The sequence below is a fragment of the Labrus bergylta genome, chromosome 6 (assembly GCF_963930695.1).
Source record: "Labrus bergylta chromosome 6, fLabBer1.1, whole genome shotgun sequence".
Taxonomy (NCBI): domain Eukaryota; kingdom Metazoa; phylum Chordata; class Actinopteri; order Labriformes; family Labridae; genus Labrus; species Labrus bergylta.
The window spans coordinates 4592237-4610319 of record NC_089200.1 but is presented as its reverse complement, the minus strand read 5'-3'; the positions used below and the strand labels follow the sequence as shown (position 1 = coordinate 4610319).

At 39.0% G+C, this 18083-nt stretch overlaps 1 protein-coding gene across 1 annotated transcript in view; it reads left to right on the top strand.

Moving 5' to 3' along the window:
• The first annotated feature begins 2765 nt into the window (after window positions 1-2765).
• Window positions 2766-18083, top strand: part of lepr (leptin receptor) — a 54759-nt gene continuing 39441 nt past the window's right edge. Inside the window, exon 1 of the mRNA XM_065955600.1 lies at window positions 2766-2914. The gene's annotated coding sequence lies outside the window, so the exon portion shown is untranslated. The remainder of the gene's footprint in view (window positions 2915-18083) is intronic.

Here is an 18083-nt window from a genome sequence, read left to right as displayed (position 1 = left end):
TCTGTTGGTAGGTTCTCAATGTCATGAATGGATCACGGATTGAGTGCTTGGGTTGGTTGTTGATCAACCAAAGGAATCGAGTTTAAAGGGGCATTGTAAAAATCATAGATGTGTTTTATGTTCCTATAAAACTGCTGAAGATGAACAGTTTCATTATGATGCTTCATTAAAGAATAGGTATAAAGCTGCTTTACACTTACACCACTCAGTATGTATTTCAGCACAATTAAATAGACTTCCTCTGCAGTTTAAAATTACACTCTCCTTTTATACGTGCAGCAACATGAAAGACAGGAACATTTTTCTACCTGTACTACGTGATGCAATACGAGTTATTAAAGCCACGTTGGTATGCTTGAGATCCTTTACATAAAGAGGAATTCCTAACCTGCATGCCAAGACACAGCTACTTGCTTCCTGGGTGGGGAGATTTCACACAGGTAACAAAAAAAAGATCATTAGATTAATGTTCAATGCTTTCATTGGAATTTTCTTCCTACACAGAAGACAAGAAACAACTGGCAAGGAGCACCTCCCCAAACTTAATAATGGAAATATGGTGAGGAATGTTGGATGGACATATTGTATTGATAAACTCTTGAGGTCAAAGTTACTTTTGCCAACCAGTCTTATTTCAAGGAAAGACTTGAAATAAGACCAACACTCAATCCCTAGGTTCTCCCCTCCAGATGTCGAAATATCCTTGGGTTATAAAACCGTCCTGGAAGAATTGCCTGCACGTCTAAGAACGTGTGTTATTCTTCATTTTTTCCCATAATTGTGTGCCAAGTGAACAGTCAAAGCTTTTTGTATAATCAGCTTCTACAGGGTGAATAAAGAGTTAATTAACTGGTGGATCATGCTTGGTTTTTGTAATCTGTAAAGAAATGTTGTTGCATCATTTACTGGTTTCTCTGAGGTGTCTTTGGCCGTACACTCATACATATCAGAGTTCAAACTTTTATAATGTTTTCAAGCCTGTGCAGGTGCCAAGCAGGTGAACTTTCTCTCTCCTGTGGTCGACAGAGTTTTGGGAGCTTACTGGTAGTATAAAAATAGCAGCTTCTCCCTTTGGCTCGGCCACTTTTACAAGCAAGGGCTAAATCTAACCACAGCTGTGATGGAAACCAAACCATGGCTCTGTTATAATAACTTTCAGGTCAAGAGCTGTTGTTGGGTTCTCACTTCTCTTATCTCTGTTATTGCTCACCACAAACAGAGTGAGGAAAACATCTTGCTGTTTTGCAGTATGTGTACCTGCATGCCGCTAACTGTGCCTCAATGTTGTTTGGAGCTGCGGTGCATGAAGTCTAGACGTCTTGTTTGTTTTTTGAAGCTTTTTTTAAATTGAACTGCTCAAAGAAACAAAAATGATGAGAGAACTGGGCCATGCTGCAGGACTAATGAATGCTCACCAATAAATCTGCTTCTGCCTGTTTCCTCAAGAGCTTTCTCATTGGTGGATTCATTTTAGGGCTCTTAAAATAACAAGACAAAGAGTTTACGGGTTTGGATCTAAAGGGTCATGAGATAACTTTTGCTTGTATTTCTTTCTAAATAAATAAAAAATGGACTGATGGATAAATAACAAAATTTAAGATTGCCTTCCAGAAACCAAAACAACTAGCTTAAAGACGCTAAAATGCTACTGTATGCTGGGCAAAGACGAGGATACCTCTAGTGCAACTATACCAGCTGTGGGGGGGGGGGTCATATATAAACAACAGACATGGACTCTCGAGGAGGTTACAATTATGTTCATTATATGAGATCTTAGCCTGAAATATCCCGTAGCCAGCTCATGCTACGGATGACCAGTGGACAGAACGCTCAGGACATGGGACATAGGGAACAACCATCATGCTCGTCCATAATTAAAAGCAAAATTTGATTTACCTTTTCAAAAGCAGACTCCAACAGATATATAAAGTTAAAAAGTCTTTATTCTATCCCACTCATACGGCTCGGAGTGGTACGACCTCAATCATGGTGAATTATACAGTTTTATATTCCATCTGCACTGAAAGAAAATGTGCATAAGGAGTACATTTCTACTTGGTTGTGAGTCTGATGTAGTCACCCAATGTGATGGGTTCTTCCCTGACACATACGGCACACACTTCCACAAATTTCCCTTGAAAATCGAGCCTGTATTTATTCCCATAATATTCCTCTTGAATGCGTTGACACACGAGCAACACCACAAACATAACCTCCTTGGCAAAGGGAGCAAAGCAAAGTTGTATCCCTCTAAGTCTGTTTGGCCTGCTCTGATCAGTGTGGTCAGGGGGAAGGGTCAGGGGGAAGGGGAAGGGGGGGGGCATTGCTCTGGCAAGAGTGCGTCAGAGAAATTACGGGATCAAATATCATTCTGCACCAACTCAAACACACAGAAAACCCTTCTGTGAACCTCTAATAGCCGGGAATATTTTGATGCGACTGCTGACAGAAGGGAGGCTTGTCACTCAGCTCTCAAATGTTCTCTAAGCCTCTGTGAATTCCCTCCCTGTACACAGCTGAAAAATACACACACATATAGTCTTTGTCTATGCACATCAAAATAGAGATGGCCTTCATCTCTATAAAGTCTAATCCTCCAGCTACTTTTACAGTGTGCGCACACACACACACACACACACACACTTGTAGATACTCAGGAAAGTAAACACACGCATGCACATCCTGGCCTTTGTGCAGTGTCCTGCATGATTGGTGGTGTATTCTGACACCGTGCAGCAGAAATAGCCTCTAACACCCGGAGACTCACTGCCACACATTAAGTACTCAGTCCGTTGGGGTTTCCACATCTCACTCACAAGTCTGCGACTACAAACACTCAAGGGCAGCAGGTGGAAGGAAAACTTTATTTATCATGCTGAACTTGTGGATATTATCTGCTGGTGTCAGGCAGCTGGTGAGTCATTTTTTCTTAATAACATCTAAAGAGACATGGAACAAAAAGCTGTGACATGAATGGCAGCCTACACGATGATTCACACCTGACTGGACAAATTAAAACACTGTTTGATTTGCTTTTTGTTTTAACACTGAGTCACTGGAGTTGTCGCTGTTTGTGTAGAGAAATAGTTTTGTTCTTCTTGGCTCTCCATTTCTTGATTCCTCCCTGACAATGAAACGACACGTCTCCCTACCTACCTCACTGTTTCCTTTTGTCTTATTTTCCATATCGTCCATATGCTGCTTTCTGTCTTAAAGTTATTCCTCTAACTCCATATTTTTTTCACCTCATATTTCAAAGGGGCGGTAAAAAAAAAGAAAAGAGGAACCACTGCAGGAGCATGAAAAGTCTTGTATCTTTTGCTGCAGTCACAAATCAAAGGTGGTCGCAGCAAAAGATAAAAAATAAATGTGTGAAGGGTGAATCTTTTTTTCTTGCTAAAAAAATTGTTTCAACTTCAAAAGCTTTAAAAAAAATGTAAACGTAAAGGTTATACATTTTGGGAATGTGTTCTGTGTGTAAAGTAAACATCTTGTATCAGGACATGTTTCACTAAGTAGTTCGTAGGTTAGTCATGTCAGTGAACGCTGAGTGATGGCTTTCATATGAGACACAAGCACATGTCTCCTGGGGGAATATCTTGTTTGTTTTCGACTCATCTATCCTCCCTGGCTTCTTCCGACTCTCTTGCTCTTTATACTAAATCACAAATCACACATTTACAACATCCACCAGAGTTTGTCACATAGAATTAAACATAAATATGCAGAGGTAAAGAGTACTAATATATTCTACTCAAGTAAAAGTACTGTTACTTTAATAAGATTTTACTTAAGTACAAGTAAAAGTACCAGTTTAAAAATGTACTCAAGTAAAAATAAAAAGTAACTTATTTAAAATGTACTTTAAGTAAAAGTTACTTAGTTACTTTTTTGTAACAACGCATCTCTCGTGTGTGAGAGGATTTTAATCTCCAAGTTTTTTTAATTAAAGGCAAATCTTTACAAAGTTCATCTTTTCAGATAAACATTTTATTTTCTACCCCGTTGAAAAAAACAAAATATAAATAATGATGAATAAATAATCAAGGATTATATGTTCAAGTAATCAGCTGTTTTATGAAGGGACATGTTTAAAGAAAATAAGAAGATACTAAGAAAATACTAAAAGGATCTTTTTCTCAATCATTAAAATGTAAAGTGTTTAGTGTTTTTAGTTTTATTATTCTGAGGCTGGTTAGTCTCAAATGCACTTTTAAAATGAGCCTGTATGAGTTTCTATGAGATGTTTTAGTCACTGTTTGTTTACCTCTTAGCTACTGAAGCTTCTAACTGAGTCTGTTTGGTTTGAAGTATTTATTTTAACACATCTGATATGTGTTAAGTTGCAGCAGCAAATATGTGTCTTAATAAGACGTCGGAGGATCGTTGTTTAGCCTAGCTTAGCATTATGAGTGGAAGCATGGATGGTTGATCTGTGGTGAAAGGGATCACAGATCTGATAATCCCCCCCAGGGTTTGGGGCCGCAAATGATCCGCGGAGATACAGGAAGTGTATCGCATCATGTTGTAACATAAATGTACTGCTGCTAACTCCCTGTGCGGAAAGAAGGCAGCATTTAGAGAGATTTGCTGAACCAACAGGAAGATATTTGGTCTTTTAAAATACATTCTTAACAAGAGTTTGTTGCAGACTTTCATGCAGAAACAGGTTATACAGCATTAATATTCCAGTGTGTATAAATACTTTAATGTATAAAAGCACTTTGTAAATAATATAAAGAGAGTTCTGGTTTATGTAACTACTTATTTTATTATTATTGAAATTCTTGCAAAGTAAATTGAAGATGTGAAACATTAAGATTCATAGAGATACATTTAGATTTGAAGTCAAGATGGACAGTTTGAGTCATAGCTAGCTGTGGAGTATTCTATTAAAGTGATCTGATTCAACCCATGTGATCTGTGATCACCACAACACAGTTGAAACGACATTTGTTTTTGTAATTTGGGAACTTCTGTTAACCTTGCAAATTTAGCTAACTGTTTGCTGTGTTGAATTTAAAGGACAGATATTCAGAGCGAGGAAAGCAGGTACATTTCCCAACATGTCAAAAATGTCTCTAATGCACAGACATGCAGTAGCTGTGGATCTTTCTCACAAAAAAACAGAATAAAGGTTATTGCTTTGAAAATCATCCAGGAGCTGTTACTGAAACTCCTTCAATATCTGACCTAGACCAAATTTAACTCCCTAAATATTCTGTCATTTAAAAACAATTCAACTTTACTGTTGCACCAATACAGGAGTGCAACCACTTGAAGATCACTTTTGTTAAAATAGAAAATGTAGCTCCAATATATTTCAGTTTTATGCTTGAATATCCCATAAGGAACTTTTAGTTTGTTTTAATTTTGGCGCCCCCCTTTGGACAAGGCGGTACGTTTTATCACTCGACTCATCCTGTGCATGTGCAAGTTGTGTTTTCTGACTGAGAATATCATCTATGCTTTTTTAAAGGTCAAATATATATCACTCACTGTGAATGTTTGCTGTGGTAATAGTAAACAAAGGCTGTTTCTGCAGAACTCATCGTCTGTCACCTACCCTCCGGCACTGGTTCTGTGAATAACAAATACCATTAAAGAAATAGTCATTCTTATCACTGATGGGCTTTTTTTGCTTTTGTTGGTCATTTAAAACTATCATTATTAATTTTAGTGTGTTTTATTGCCACTTACAAACTCCTCACAGAAGCTTCCAGGCTATTTTTCCGCGACCTTGAATCAGCCCTCATTTTCACGCTTTATTATGGGATTGGGTGCTTTGGTTACAGACACATTGAAAACAAGCCTGGGGCAAAAGCTGGCCAGACTGACTTCGATCGACAAGTCCAGGGCTAGATCTTTGCGAGGTGAAGAATCAGGTCTCTCCATCTGTGTCGGAGCTAACAGCCATGCTCTGAGATCTCCATGGTGAAAAGGAGCTTTTGTAAGTTTTCTGTTTGCTCAGCTTTAAGGCTGCACAGGAGCTAAAAAGTGTAACTGAATCTGAATGCTGTGCTAATCCACTTGATCTTCATGTACACACCTGAGGCAGGACTGCAGATGTCGTTAAGGACACTAAGGGTGTTCCTGAGTATTTTTTCTAGGAATCTGTGAGGTTTAGCCACTTAGGAGGGCATTTAACATATAGAATCTGGAAATGTACAAGAGGTGTTTTTTAAAGGGCAAATTCTCTGTTTAAAAACACTATTTATATACTTTAGACAGGAAATGTTAAAGGCTTAATACAATGGCTGTAACACCCGAGTCCCACTGTCTGGGATGTTTTCAGAGTCGTATCTTCACTTTGTTATATACATACATATATACATATACATAGGTCCACCTGTCCATTCTCTATACCTGCTTATTGCTATTCAAGGTTGCCGATTTGCACTTTACCCCAGACAACAGATTGAATTTAATGCCACAGCAACCTTGGGGTGAAGGTTTAATGATGTTACTGAAATGACTGTGGCCTCGTCGACCCGCAAAGTGACTGTGTGTGAGTGAGTCTTGTGTTTCTGTGCTAATGTCCACTTCAACTCCCTGAACTTGTTGTTGACAAAGTTTTGTGTTTTTTTGGGGGGGTTAATGATAATAATGCTTTCTCCAGTACAGCAGTGCAAAAGTTTCCCTTAACATGACTTATTATTTACTTTTTGGATAATATCTACATTACTGACTTCCCGTGAAATTAAATTCTCCATTTTGGTTTTGGTTTTTCTTCCTCTCCAATTTTTTCCATTTCCTGTCATTATCTCTGTCCTCTGTATTGTTTGCCTCTTTATTTTTCCTCTGCATTAAAGCACTCTCACTAGTTCACCCTCACTTTCCAGTTAGTCTGGTTATATGCTGTGTTTAGCTTCGGGTGGGGATCTGTTTGATAAAGGAGCATGGAGACACTTGCTTACACACACACACACACACACACACACACACACACACACACACGACTGCCCTTCAGTCGTTGTTTGAGCAGTGTAAAGGTCAGGCTGCATTAATAAGAAGCTGAGAAACATGACGGGAGAAACAAGTCAACTTCAGGAGCATAAAATTATAATAATCACAATGCAACATAAGTGTAGCTGTATGACATACTTGTTAACATTGTCATCTTGCAGTCCCCTCTTTTTGACAACTTTTAGTGAGTTTTTTATTCAGTAATCTCATGAAGAATGTGCCTAAGTTGGACAGAAAACAAAATCATATTTTTTTTTTTTTTATGGTTCGTCAACAGCTTCTGAAACAGACAGAAGAAGAGCACAGGCCTCTTTGTGATCTACACAACAAGTTAGACCATCTGCAGCAATATAGACTCATTTTCACATCTATAACCTCTGAGATAAACAGCACGCTGCCAAATTTGTTGACATTTTAGATGGAGAGGAATCACAGCACATGATAGTTATGAATGTTACAAGACAGCAGGATGATTTTTTCATGAAAAAAAAACAATTTTTTAAGCCGCTGTCAGCATTATCGCATTAATCGTCGTGTGGTTAAGGTCAGAAATTATGGTTTACATTTTTTTCAATTGTATGCTACTTTGTCCCTTCCGTTGCACCGTACGTAAGCATCTCCCTGCAGTCACAGTGATGGAAACCAAGGACTCTTCTGCGCCTCTTAATGGCTCACTTAAAAAAAAGCCAAAAGTCAAAAGTAATAATCCACCATGTGACATCAACACATTTCACTTTAAATTTCCCTTTCGCTGATCATTCCCTGAACCTCCTATCTACCAGATGTTCCCGATTTTATTTTGAAATCAGAGCAGGTTATTTATTCAAACAGGAAGTATACAAAAGTTAACACTGCACTGCTCTTTAACATGTATATCTTTGATTGCACAGCTCTGGAGAACCCTCTATATTGTTATTACATATTTACCACTGTCATCACTGTTTTTACAAACTTACATCTCTTACCTCCAGCAAGTATTTTTACATTCAGTTGACAAGCCTGAATAAATGCTGTATTTAATTTTCATTTTTAACCAGTAAGAATGTTAAGTTAAATCTTTAATGTATAAATCTCTTCTTATTCTTATTTTTTATATTTTAAGTGCTTATTTATTTTGTATCTATTCTTATATTGTTTTATTTGCTCTGATAACCTGCTGCTGTAACACCACAATTTACCAGTTTGGGATCAATAAAGTCATTCTATTCTATTCTATTAATTATTATTATTAATTCTATTAAAAAAAAAAAAAAACATTCTGAATGCAAAAATATGGAATTTCAGACAATCAATAAAAGATGCAATTAATTGCGATTAACCACTGAAATTTAGCAATTAATTTCAGTTTAAATTGTAATGTTTGACAGCCCTTATATGCAGCATCTACAGTACGAGCTAAAGATGTAGCGCCTGGCTCACAGGTGTCAAAAAGACAAACAGAAAAGTTCCTCAGAGTAGCTTTAAATGATTCAGTATGTTATAAACCACTCTTACACATTTCTATGCGTCATGAATGCTGGGGAGACATTTCACTGAAAAAAAAAGGCTACTCTATGGCCTCAGCCAGATGCACATTTTAATTTAGAAAACAGTACTGAAATGACATTCCCCTGTGAGGTTTCAGGACCTCCGTGCGTCAGTGTGAAAAGATTAAGAGGATTTGAATAGCTCAGGGTGCGAAACTGACGCTCTGCAGAGAGCAAGAAAACAGGTATAACTCCAAGATAGAACCTTCTGGATGTCATTGCCTGTTGTTTGAGTGACGCAGACTGCTGCAGAGTTAGTCGGCAACTTTGAAAACATCGACTCATGCAACATATACGAGTAGGTGGTCCCTGGTGGAGGGAGATGATGAAGAAATATGAGGCTCCCAGTGGATGGATGAGAAACCAAACTCCTGTTTCTCTGCATCCTTCTGCTCTTTTTAATAATCCTCTCCGTCATGAAACTTAGTTGATTAAAATCATTTCAGAAAATGGTTCAATTAATGTATGTATTAATGTAATGTAGCCCACCTTAAAAAAAATGTTTTAAATATATTTGGTGGTGATTATGGTGCGTTCGATTTACCTCAGACCTCGGAGCTTGGAATGACATCACACCCGGTGTAGTGACTATCAAATGTTCAAATTTCATATCTTGCTTTTAGTCACTTGCATAGGAGTGTGGAAAGTTCTTGACGCGTAAAAAATTTGTCCAAAATTTAATAACTTTTTGATGTTCCGGTTTATTGTCACATATGAAGCGGAGACAAGCGGTGATGATGACATGGTGAGTTGTTAGAACCGTATATGCTCCCACCACCTATGCACCAGTTTCCTGTTCAATTGTAACCCAAATGATCAATTAACACCACCTAGTGTCCAAATTAAGTAAATAAACAAACATATAAAGCAAACCCATTAAAATACAATGCATGAATACACACACACTAAATTGGCTCCTACACCCGGGTTAACGTGTTCCAGTTCAACATGGCCTCCTCCAGGAGTAGCCTCTTTGTGTTGTGATCTAATAACTGGCAATAACAACACACTAAGTAATCGTTTGCACATGAAAATACACGACAACATGTCCACAGATAGAAGTTGCACAATGCTATCGGTGTGATTAATTTATTTAGACTAAAAGAGGATTTATATGCTAATAAACAGTTTCATGTTAGCTTGAAAGTTACTGTTGATGCATGTAGCAGCCATGTTGGATTTCAGCTCTGAAGGTTCTCAGACTTTCCAAGTCGGAATTCCAACATCAGGGTGGCGTTCCTAATGACGAATCAGAACGGAAACTCAGAATTTACCAACTTCCAAGACCAAATGGAACGCACCGTAAGTGGGAATTACAGCACCCCCACTCTGGTGCTAATAACTGGGGACCCCCATCGTCCCTGGAGGAGGTTACATTTAATTTTGCGCACAGCTCGGCACGCTATGAGGCCGATCCAAATAGTGGCATTAGAACAGCACAAAAGAACTCAACAGCCCGAACAGAAATGATAGAAACAGAAACGCTAGAAGCAGAACACAATTAATCTTGTGTGTTTTGTGTAATGTTTTTGTTTCTATTTTCACAATAATGGATAAGATATGCTATTTTACATTTTTTGATATGTTTTTGAAAGGAATATTGCGACCCCCCCCCCCCCAAGGGGACCTGACCCCCACTTTAGGAACCACTGTACTACAGGCATAATCTATGTCAAATTTGGAACACTGCTTGTTAAATTCATCTTTAAAAAGTACTTGTTTCATTTTGTTGTTTTTAATAAAGTGGAAGCCCCAGTAAGAGGAGATGTTAATATGTTCAGTGGTGAAACCTGTCAGAGCTTTTTTTATGAACCTTCAATGTAAAGCACATTGAGCTGAGCTGTAATGAAATGTGCTTCATGGATAAAATTGCTTTTGCTTTTTGTGTTGCCTCTTGGGTACAACTCAACATTCTCGTCGGATGCTTCACCTGCATGTGAAATTCATAATTTGGCCTTTTAATCACATCACTTCACAAAAATCCGTGCAACATTGAAGGTAATGATTACTGGAATGGTTTTTGGGAAACATTTTCCCCTTTTGAATGGAGGATGGTTCTTTTAAAGCAGCTTTGTACACATTTCTCTGTTTCTTCTCAAACCCTGATTGGTTTCAACGCAGTCATAAAAGTAAGATGAACACAATCTCCATTCCGACCCCAGATGACGATGTACTATCCTCGACCCCCTCTAGCTGTTGTGCAGGCTGCGGAGGAGATGGCTAGTTAGGTTCTAGATAATAAAATCTGATGACGCACAGACTTGGCATTGGGACACCTCAACATTTTCTCTCTTTCGGGCGTTTTCTCTCATTTGTTTTTTGTTCCCTGGGAAGATGGAAAGAAGAGAGGGGTACTCCCTTATGATACCACTGCTCTCTAAAGAAAAGAAAGTGAGAGAATATACCAACTTGGATTGGAATAAATGACATATCGGTTGAGTGTGTGAGTGTTTTTGTGTGTGTGCATGTATCGAAAACAAGGTGGAGATTGTGTCCCATGGGAGAGACTGTTAATGGTTTTATGAATGACTCCTTCACATTGTCATGATGTGCTGAAATCAGCGCAGAAAATGAGCTGAGCTCTGCCATTTTCATCACATCACTGTGCACACACTGTGGCAGTGAATGTGCTGACGTGTGATCATGTCAAAGGGAAGCAGAAAGAGAGAAAGGAAGGACCACAGGATGAGTAAGAAATGCTCATCTCACGCCTCAGGCTCTTCGGTCTCTGATGCTCAGCGATACCCCACAAACCGCTATCTTCAATCCCTGCTGGGGTCACAACCAGATGTTGTCGACTCACATCTGGAACGAATGAGTGTTGTTCTGCTGCTCCCACAAACCCCAAATAAACACGCTCCTTTTGTTTTCAGTCCTGTTTTTGTGCCAGCAGATGAGCATTGTGACTAATAAGACCGATTAGCTGTGGCGATCTCATTAACCCCTGTGTGACATCACACACACAAAGTGGTCATATTGATAGATAGATAGATAGATAGATAGATAGATAGATAATACTTTATTGTCAGACATCGTCTGAAATTTGCCTTGCGTCACAGCGGCTCCGTTTGCGGCACAACAATTAAGACAGGAAACAAAGATACAAACATTTGACACAACACTCAAACACAACTCAACACAACACTATTGGGTGGGTTTAATGTGTAATAAGTGTGAACATGACCTGAATTTAGCTTCAGCTGTGTTGCAACAGACAAAGAAAACCTGCTCGAGAGGAGGGACCAAAGAAGGAAAAGAAAACAGTACAGTAGGTTTGTAACAATTGTTTTCTTTGTTGGTTTTGAAATCTGTTGTCTGGGGTTTGAATTCCAAATGAAATCTTAAGTCAACTCGCTAGCTTAGCTTTTAGGCTAATGTTTCATTTTCTCATAGGATCGAAACGTTACCCTTTAATAAAGTTGCTCATTGGGTGCTGAACAATGTGCAGACCTTTCCCTTTTTTCTGCAATTTATATCTTTTTTTGACAAGCACCTGTATGCAGTTTCTAAAGGGGGTATTTTAGCTGAATAATTTACTTGATATTTGTTGTTTTTTGGGGGGGGGATAATTGGACATCGATCAATCCATTGGCTCTCATATACTTCCAGAAAACGCAGCTTAGGCAGAATGCAAAAATAAAGGCATTCTTTAGAGTAAATCATTGGTTTCTCCATCATGGGCTTCTCCAACAGCATTGTGTCCAACATCCAGAGAAAAGGCTCCAGATAGAAAGATCTCATGTTAATGGAACATAAAACAAGAAGGACTCACTTTAAAGGCTTAATGTGTGATTTTTCACACTTAAATATAATAGAAATCAAGTATATCCTCTGAAAATAACTCTGTGAGTCATGACTGTCTACAATGGGTGTAACACCCGAGTCCCACTGTCTGTGATGTTTTCAGAGTTTTCAGAGTCCTATCTTCAGTTTGTTTACATCGCCCGGACGGCCGGCTGACTCCTCCCCTCGTGTATAAAAGTTGTTTAATTGAGGGACTAGAGAAAAGAAGAATAACATACTGTACTCACTGCTTAACTGTGTTTCTAGATCACGCTCATTTCAGGTCAATTTACATGCAGTGTGAAGATACCAGCATAATAAAGATCGCTAGCATTAGCATGCTAACACAACAATGCAGCGCGAGTTGTTTTGGTTTCATGCTGGTGCTCAAGGGCGACATCTGCTGGATCAAAAAAATCACATATAAAGCCTTTAAGGTGATTTAACACCAAAGAAAACGTGCCACGCCATTAACAGGTTTTCCTGCTTGCCATAAGAAAAAAAAAACCTCCTTAATGTCATTAAATGTGAACACAATGTTTCATTGTTCTTCACCATATAAAGTTTGAATCACTCTGTTTTTTTCCGATGCTTCTCAGACACTTGGTCCGTCTGTTTCTTCTCCCACAAGATTTTGACATTTGGCAGATGCCGTGTCTCGTGCAGCTCTGCCACTGGAAATTCTCTTAATTCAGTAAACAGCCAGAGGAAAAGTACCTCTCTATCAGGTCTCCCTTTTTGGTCACAAGTCAAATTCAAATCAATCTGTTTAAAGAGTCCATATTCTGCCCTTTTTGAGGTTCTTATATTTAATCTATGTTCCTACTTTTGTACGTTCACAATAGATAAAGTCTGAAAAAAGTATCTGTTTTCATGAACTGCTCCTCCTTGCTCCCTCTGCGCTCTGAGTCCGTCAGCTACACTCTGTTGAGCCCACACTGTTAGACCCCACGTGGGCCAAGTCTGCTCTGATTGGTCGGCCGATCCGCTCTGCCGTTATTGGTCAATTGCTCAGCACGAGTCTCGGAAATTTCAACATGAGCTGCAGGTCTTGCCACAATGAGCCAATGGGCTTAGATCAGTGACATCACACTGACAATGACGTCACACTGACAAATTTTTATCGAGGGGGGCTAGAACCGAGCGTTACATGCGGCTAATGCTACAGCTAACAGGAGGACGTAGGAGAAGCCGTGTTTCCGTGGACTTTGAATTTTTGCACATAGATGTGCCTAAACATGCACAGGACACTTGGAAAACACACTAAAGAGCAGATAAAACCAGAAGAAGAAGAATATGGGACCTTTAATGCAATATTTAATCAGAATTGTCAAATGAGACTGTAAAAAATAATCCTGCAAAAAATTGTCCAATCAGACTTAAAACAGTTTGTTTGCTCTTACTGATGTTGTTTCCTCCTCTCTAGATCTTTGCTTGTGTTGTACTCTGAAGCTCGTCACTTTGGATAAAAGCGTCTATTATTATATAATTGTAGAACTGTAGCACATGGGCGAGTGGCCAGTAGGTGGAGCTGTGTCCAGTTCTTTCGCAAGTCTTTTTTTCACAGCACACATGATGAGCACATCGTGTTGTTGACTGTCTGATTCAGCCTTCAGAATTTGCCTACACAGTTACCAGAACTGTCCAGAAATGCAGGATCGGCTTTTATTTTAGCAGGCCGTAGCTTTCGAGGAGACATGTATGAGCCGTGCTCTGGAAAAGACATCATGCTGGAAATGAAAAGTTTTGTCAGCACACACGGCTGCTTAGTGAAAGGCAGAATGAGTGGAGCTTTTTTAAAACGCAGGTCTGTAAACACTACTTTCAAAGATGGCCGCTCTATGACGGTGATAACTTGTTTGTGTGCTTACAGTCTTGCACCTGGTTGCCACATTTTTTACAGAGTCCTGACCTCACTCACTCTGCTAGCTGCGATTGGCTGAGGGATCCACACCCACTATCCAAAAGTTGACACCCAGTAACGACCAAAACACGGCAAATTAGGAAATGACAGGCAGATGTCAAGGTCTCTGCACGCCATACACGCTCACACACAATATTGAAAAGCTACATTTTTATTTGTCAGTGTCCCATGTGTGCAACTTTAAGAGTGTTAGGGTTCATAGATGATAAAGGAGAGTGAGGTAAAGACAATTTTTTACTTCAATTTTAGCTTTTCTTATAAATACTGGAATAAATAGTGACAAACTTTGATCCTCCCCCCAGCTGGAAGTCAAACTAGCCACTACATGATCACTGCTCAACTAGCTCTGCATGCACACTCAGGCCTTTTACTTCAACTGGCTCGTTGTAAGAAGTCCTCTCAGAGGAAAAGGGAGTGCTGGGAGGATGACCTAGTTTGAGTTTCAGACATCAGCAGACTGCTCAGTTCATATCGACTTCTCTCTGGAGATGATGAATGACATCACCTTTTTTTTTTATAATCAGATAAATCTGCTTGTAATGGTTTACTTCTAGTTTCTTGCTCATCCAAAAAAGGACTTTGCAAAATCAAGAAAACAGTTTTGATGAAATCAGAATATTTTAGAAAACACACTTATTGGTTTCCAACAGTCGGATTCATTTTTTAACAGTTGGACAAAAACAGTCCGGCTGGTTCCCCTGTCTTTATTATTTATGCTAAGCTAAGGAGCTGCAGGTTTAAGCTAAAAAAAAATAGGATGGGCGTAGATGATATTTATAAATATTAAGTACATTTCTGAATGTGTTAAATGTTCCGTATTGTATGCACTTTGCAACTTCACACAACACAAGCATAAGACCTGCAAAGCTCAAGACTCCTGAGGGGCATGCTCCAAAACAATAGCTTTTCCACAGATATTATTTCCTTCCTTCACAAAAATGGGAGAACGAAATGATATTCACAGTTGAATATGGAAAACAGCAATACTGCATCCTTCAGTGCTCAAAGAGATTCAATTTGCATGTGAAGCAGGGGGGCAGCAGGGGAATCCTCAATCCTGTCTGCATATAGAACAAGAGATTACGTCGCCCTCATGACATCATCCCATCCAGCCTGCAAGCATGACATCATCCTCTTGGTATGTCATCCCCTGCAATGTTTTTTTTTTTTTTTTTTCCTCAAGTGCAGAATCAAATCAATTATTGATGAAAGGCTTCCCTGTGTGAGGTGCGGCACTCACACACAGCAGGCTGTTTGTCAGCTCATAATGTCAGGTGAAGTCATACTGCAGAGATGATACTGAAGCTCTACTGTCAGATCACCTCATAAGCAATGATGACAGGGGAATAATAACACAGAGCTGATGTCATGTTGCTCTAAAAGCTTCTTGGTGTAGGAGTATTTGAAAAGTGTATTGTGAAAAGTGCTGGAAGCCACGGTCTTCATCTCTGCAACTCCGTAACAAAACTTGTTATCTATTCAATTCAAAAAGGAATTTCAGGTACGCTGCTCCGGCGGCCTGAAATCTCCTGCAGGATGATCTGTGTCTGGATTCTTTAAATCATTTCAAAAGTAGACTGAAGGTGTTGGGGGAAGATGCTTCAGGTTGTAGCTGCTTTGACTGATGACTTTCTGCTCTGTGACTCAGGACATGTTAAACTGTGTGTTTTATGTCTCTAACTTTTTGTTGTGCTGCTGCCCCTCTTGGCCAGGACACTCTTGTAAATGACATTCTTATTCTCAGTGAGGTTCTCCTGGTTAAATATATATATATATAAAATTGAACCTCAATACAAATGTATTTTTAACATATATGTAGGTATCCACTGAATGAAGCCGTAGCTTGACGCTCCCAAAACTCCTCTCTTATGTAATTTTCATCCATTAAATCCACAGGACAAAATGATCAAAGTTTAAATGTTTACTTAAACAAAAATAAACAAAAAACAGATACAGGTTAGTCCAAACTATACAAAAAGAGAGAGGTGAGGAGAGAGGTCAAAAGACTGTGTGGCTCCACTCTCTACTAGTCTAAACTAAGCCCAATTAAATCCACAAGCCCCTCCCCCTCCCAGATCCAATGAACAAAAAGGATTACGTGCATCCATACATTTAACGTGATGGGCAATAAGGCTCCTACATTATAGCTGGTGGACAGATCTTTAAGAGCTTAATAGAAGATAATTGTCAAATGTAGGGAGAGATATAAGAACCAGAGAAAATGAACAAAACAGGTAAATTTTCTAATATTTTCAGTAATTATGTTGATAGTAAGGCTGTGTGCAAAAAATGCAGTCCTTAATGCAGTCAAATATATAGCAACACATCTAGTTTAGATACATTGTGAATTCAGAATTAATAACTGCAGCTCGTTATAAAATCAAATCTTTTACTATACAAAATAGAAAACAAATATTTCCAGCACAGGGGCTCTTAAAAATATTCATTTGAGTAAAATAATCCGATTTTTTTCTTCATGTGTATTATTTTTTTAAACCACTTGAACATCATAACATGAGGATGTCAAATGTTAAGGATGATGTCATTACTGCTTCGGCTTGGGGTGATGTCACTGAAGGGAATGATGTCATCTCCTCATTGTGAATGCATACAGTGGGCGGGGCTTTGTTTCCCCCTGCTCACGCTCTCTCCACACTGCAGACTGATCAGTGAAGACAAACATTTTGATCTAAATGTATATACACCTCATTCATTGTAAGCTGAACATTTCATAGACATCTATCACTTTAATGCCCTGCTTGATAGGGAATGGGAAGAATTTTCAGAGGGCAGGAATAAAAGACAGGAAGGTGGAAAAAGGTGCATTAGAGATCGTAGTTTCCAGAAATAACCTCATAAATATTCGCTTTGGCAGCCTGTTAGTGTGTCTAAGTCTTCCTCCAGCATCCAAAGTATGACATTGAGTGATGCACTGGAACAAGACTGCTTGTTTTTCCAATATCAGAAACAGAGCCGATCAAATAGTTTCTTTAAGATGTGGTTTCTGCTGTCCGGCACATCTTTTTTATATTTCGGGAACATGATTTATTAAACATAAATGGATGACCAATCAGTGCCTTCTTGATTACTTACCGGTTTACAGGAAGCAGCTGGGACTACTGTATGTTGCATTTATAAGAAAACTGAAAAAAACTGTAATTGAACTTGGCATAAACAACACAAAAATGTGAAAGCAGAAAATGATCATCCCTATTTTCTTTCTGCTGTCTTTGCTGACGCTGATGCTCTGGAGGGATTTTGGATGAGTGTGAAACCAGATGCTCCCCAGCAGTCACTGCAGCTTGTCATGGGCAACACCAGGCTGCTGACTTTGACAGTGAAAATCTATCTCTATAAAGATCAGCGAGCTGTGAAATCGAAGCGATGTGCCACCATCATGACGCAGATCAAGGAAAGCCAATTTTGTAAATGAGACTCCTCCTTTGCATAGACGAATGTATGCAAGCACACAATGACGCATCCTTTTCTACGTCATGAAGTTTGATAGTGACTGCAGGCAGTATATCACTCAGACTAGAATCTGCACTTCTGCACCCGGAGAGAAAATTTATTGGCTTAATCAGGCTTTCCCTGCTCCGTACCTAACCTTGGCCGTAGCCTCCTGTGCATAATTGAATTCTGTTCTAAATATTACATCGATTTTGGATGCTGTTGTGATTTTTTCCAAAGACGAAGCTCTAAGCTCTAAATTGAATAAAAACATGAGAATGTGAGTGAAAATTACTGAATCTTGATGTTAATGTTATAAAGAAGGGGAATATGCACTTCAGCCGGTGCATATCAGAAAAGAGACAGATAAATCACAGCATGAAGGAAAACTTCAGGAGCACACGCTCAATTCAGCAGTTTTAATGGACTCACAG